A 5,106-nucleotide genomic window follows, 5' to 3' on the forward strand; every position below is an offset into this window, starting at 1 on the left:
CCTGAGCAAAAATCTGATTCAGAGGCTGAAAAAGGACTGCAGATGCTGTTGGATCCTGACCACCCTGCACTCAAAGTGGATTTTCTGGGGCTACAGAAGCCCAATTAGCGCGCTCTTAATTCCGTTGGAAAGTAGACATCCTGGGCTTTCCAGCAATATATATTAGTCCATACTTTTCCGGAGATTTGATGGCCCAATCCGGCATTCCAAGTCAGCTCAAGAATTCTGGCGTTTAACTCCAAAACTGGCACAAAAGCTGGAGTTAAACGCCCAAACTGGCACAAAAGCTGGCGTTTAACTCCAAGAAAAGTCTCTACACATGGAAGCTTCAATGCTCAGTCCAAGCACACACCAAGTGGGCCCGGAAGAAGATTTATGCATTAATTACTCATTTCTCTAACCCTAGGCTACTAGTTCTCTATAAATAGGACCTTTTGATATTGTGTTTTCATCTTTGGACACATCTTTGGACGTTTAGTCCCTAGACCTTGGAGGCTGGCCATTCAGCCATGCTTATAGCATTATCACTTTTGTATTTTCAACGGTGGAGTTTCTACACACCATAGATTAAGGTGTGGAGCTCTGCTGTCCTTCAGGAATTAATACAAAGTACTATTGTTTTTCTATTCAACTCAAGTCTATTTCTTCTCCAAGATATTCATTTGCACCCAAGAACATGATGAATGTGATGATTTTGTGACACTCATCACCATTCTCACCTATGAACGTGTGACTGACAACCACTTCCGTTCTACATGCAAACAAGCTTGAATGTGTATCTCTTGGGTTTCTAATCTAAGATTAGAACCTTCGTGGTATAGGCTAGAATTATCGGTGGCCATTCCTGAGATCCGAAACGTCTTAACCTTGTCTGTGGTATTCTGAGTAGGATTTGGGAAGGGATGGCTGTGACGAGCTTCAAACACGCGATTGTTGGGCGTGTGACAGATGCAAAAGGATCAATGGATCCTATTCCAACATGATCGAGAACCGACAGATGATTAGCCGTGCGGTGACAGCGTGCGTAGAATATTTTCACTGAGAGGACGGGAAGTAGCCATTGATAACGGTGATGCCCAACATAAAGCTTGCCATGGAAAGGAGTATGAATGATTGGAAGAAGGCAATTGGAAAGCAGAGGTTCAGGAGGAACAAAGCATCTTCATACGCTTATTTGAAATTCCAACCAAAGAATTACATAAGTATCTCTATCTTTATTTTATGTTTTATTTATTTTTTAATTATCAATTCTTCATCACCATCTGAATCAGCCTGACTGAGATTTACAAGGTTACCATAGCTTGCTTCAAGCTGACAATCTCCGTGGGATCGACCCTTACTCGCGTAAGGTTTATTACTTGGACGACCCAGTGCACTTGCTGGTTAGTTGTGCGGAATTGTGACAAAGTGTGATTCATGTTTAAGAGCTCCAAGTCCTTTGGCGCCATTGTTGATGATCACAATTTCATGCACTAAGTTTTTGGCGCCGTTGCCGGAGATTGTTTGAGTTTGGACAACTGACGGTTCATCTTGTTTCTTAGATTAGGTACTTTTCTTTTTATTTTTCAGAATTTTTAAGAATGAATTATAGAGTTTCAAGGTGATGTTCTTATCATCACAAAAGCTGATTGATTCTCATCAATTTAGCTGCTGAATGTAATGTCCTGCTGAAGCTTGGCCAACCATGTCTAATCTTTTTAGACTGAAGCTTTAGACTAACATTGCATGATTCCTATAATTCTTATTAAAAGTTTTGAATCCCTTTATTTTCTTTTCCATATAAGTTTCGAAAATCACAAAAAAATTTATAAAATCATAAAAATCAAAAATATTTTATGTTTCTTGTTTAAGTCTAGTATCAATTTTTAAGTTTGGTGTCAATTGCATTCTTCTTGCATTTTTCGAAAACATGCAATATGTTCTTCATTAATCTTCAAGTTGTTCTTGATGATTTCATTGCTCTGATCTTTAAATTCTCTTGTTTTGTGTGTTTTATTGTTTCTCATATGCATTCTCAATTTGTTAGTGTCTCCTATATGACAATTTTTAAGTTTGGTGTCCTACATGCATTGTTTATTTGATCTTAGTTGCAATTTTTATTGTTTCTCATCATTAAAAATTAAAAAATATTTTCAAAATTGTGTCTTTTCAAGTCAATAATACAGAGAATTGAAGATTTAGAATATTCAGTAGAGGAATCAAACAGAAAAAGCTGGGCGCTCAAAACGCCTAGTGAAGAAGGAAAACTGGCGTTTAAACGCCAGCCAAGGTACCTGGCTGGGCGTTTAACGCCCAAAAAGGTAGCATTTTGGGCGTTAAACGCCAGAATGGATGCCATTCTGGGCGTTTAACGTCAGGATGACACTAGAGGGAAGATTTTGTTTTTAATTCAAATTTTTTTCAAATTTTCATAATTTTTCAAAATCAAATCTTTTTCAAATCATATCTTTTCAAGCATATCTCTTCAAAATCAATTTCTTTCCATTTTTTATTATTTTCGAAAATCCTTGTTATAATTAATGATTTACTTCAAAATTTTCTAGTTGTTACTTGCCTATTAAGAAAGGATCAAAAGTTTTAATTTTAGAATCATATCTTCTAATTTCTTGGTAGTCAAGTAAATCAACTTTAATTTTAAAACTTTCTCTTTTTAGTTTGATTTTCAATCATATCTTCTCAATCATATCTTTTCAATCACATCTTTTTCAAAATTAACTCTCAATCATATCTTTTTGATTTCTAATTTCATAATCATTTTAAAAAATCACTTAATTTCTTTCCCAATCTTAATTTTCGAAAATCTCAATCAAATTTTCAAAATTTCTTTTTATTATTTCAAAATCTTTTTAATTTATTTTTGAAAATTTCTTCCCCTCTTCTCACATCCTTCTATTTAAGGGACTAACACTCCTCCTCAAGGTGCAATTCGAACTCTATCCTTCTTGATAAGTTTGAATTCTCTTCTATCTACCTCCTCCTTCTATTCTTCTTTTCCTCTGACACCTCAAGGAATCTCTATACTGTGACATAGAGGATTCCCTACTTTCTTGTTCTCTTCTCTTTCATATGAGCAGGAACAAAGATAAAGGCATACTTGTTCAAGCTGATCCTGAACCTGAAAGGACCTTGAAGAGAAAACTAAAAGAAGCTAAAGCACAATTCTCTCTATAGGGCCTAAAAGAGCTTTTCAAAGAAGAAGAAACCATGGCAGCCAAAAACAACAATGCCAACAATGCAAGGAAGGTGCTGGGTGACTGTACTGCACCTACTCCCGACCTCTATGGGATAAGCATCTCAATCCCTGCCATTGGAGCAAACAACTTTGAGTTTAAGCCTCAATTAGTTTCTCTAATGCAACAGAATTGCAAGTTTCATGGACTTCCATTGAAAGATCCTCATCAGTTTTTAGCTGAATTCTTGCAAATCTGTGACACTGTCAAGACCAATGGGGTTGACTATGAAGTCTACAGACTTATGCTCTTGGGAAAAGCTAGTCAATGCCTTCTTGGCAAAGTTCTTTCTACCTCAAAAATTGAGTAAGCTTAGAGTGGAAGTCCAAATCTTCAGACAGAAGGAAGGTGAATCCCTCTATGAAGCTTGGGAAAGATACAAGCAATTGATCAGAAGGTGCCCTTCTGAAATGCTTTCAGAATGGAGTATCATAGGAATCTTCTATGATGGTCTGTCTGAACTGTCCAAGATGTCATTGGACAGCTCTGCTGGAGGATCTCTTCATCTGAAGAAGACGCCTGCAGAAGATCAGGAACTCATTAAAATGGTTGCAAATAACCAATTCATGTACACTTCTGAAAGGAATCCTGTGAATAACGGGACAACTCAGAAGAAGGGAGTTCTTGAGATTGATACTCTGAAGACCATATTGGCTCAGAATAAAATATTGACCCAACAAGTCAATATGATTTTTCAGAGTCTATCTGGAATACAAGCAGCAACAGGCAGTACTAAGGAAGCTTCCTTTGAAGAAGAAGCTTATGATCCTGAGAACCCAGCAATGGAAGAGGTGAATTACATGGGAGAACCCTATGGAAACACCTATAATCCTTCATGGAGAAATCATCCAAATCTCTCATGGAAGGATCAATAGAAACCTCAACAAGGTTTCAACAACAATAATGGTGGAAGAAACAGGTTTAGCAATAGCAAGCCTTTTCCATCATCTTCTCAGCAACAAACAGAGAATTCTAAGCAGAGCCATTCTGACTTAGCAACTATTGTCTCTGATCTAATCAAAACCACTCAAAGTTTTGTGACTGAAACAAGGTCCTCCATTAGAAATTTGGAGGCACAAGTGGGTCAGCTGAGTAAGAAAATTACAGAACTCCCTCCTAGTACTCTCCCAAGCAATACAGAAGAGAATCCAAAGAGAGAATGCAAGGCCATAAACATGTCTCACATGGCCGAACCTGGAGAGGAGGAAGAGGCAGTGATCTCTACTGAGGAAGACCTCAATGGACGTTCACTAACCTCCATGGAGTTCCCTAATGAGGAACCATGGGAATTTGAGGCTCAGACTGAGACCATAGAGATTCCATTAAATTTACTTTTACCATTCATGAGCTCTGATGAGTATTCTTCCTCTGAAGAGGATGAAGATGTTACTGAAGAGCAAGTTGCTAAGTACCTTGGAGCAATCATGAAGCTAAATACGAGGTTGTTTGGTAATGAAACTAGGGAGGATGAACCTCTATTGCTCATCAAAGAACTGGATGACTTGACTAGGCAGAGATTACCTCTGAAGAGACAAGACCCTGGAAAGTTCTCAATACCTTGTACCATAGGCACCATGACCTTTGAGAAGGCTCTGTGTGACCTGGGATGAAGTATAAACCTTATGCCTCTCTCTGTAATGGAGAAGCTAGGGATCATTGAGGTACAAGCTGCAAGAATCTCACTGGAGATGGCAGACAATTCAAAGAAACAGGCTTATGGACTTGTAGAGGATGTCTCGGTAAAGGTTGAAGACCATTACATCTCTGTTGATTTCATAATCTTAGAGACTGAGAAGTGTTTGAATGAATCCATCATCCTTGGCAGACCCTTCCTAGCCACAGCAAAAGTTGTGATTGATGTTGACAGAGGAGAATT

At 38.0% G+C, this 5,106-nt stretch overlaps 1 non-coding gene across 1 annotated transcript; it reads right to left on the reverse strand.

The window, feature by feature from the left end:
* Positions 1–3,538: 3,538 nt before the first annotated feature.
* Positions 3,539–3,646, reverse strand: LOC148545124 (small nucleolar RNA R71). Its single transcript, XR_015901192.1, has one exon. It is a non-coding gene; the product is annotated as a small nucleolar RNA R71 (small nucleolar RNA).
* Positions 3,647–5,106: the final 1,460 nt, after the last annotated feature.

This window comes from Arachis ipaensis, chromosome B9 (assembly GCF_059453495.1).
Source record: "Arachis ipaensis isolate K30076 ecotype BB chromosome B9, ASM5945349v1, whole genome shotgun sequence".
In the NCBI taxonomy this organism is placed as follows: Eukaryota; Viridiplantae; Streptophyta; class Magnoliopsida; order Fabales; family Fabaceae; genus Arachis; species Arachis ipaensis.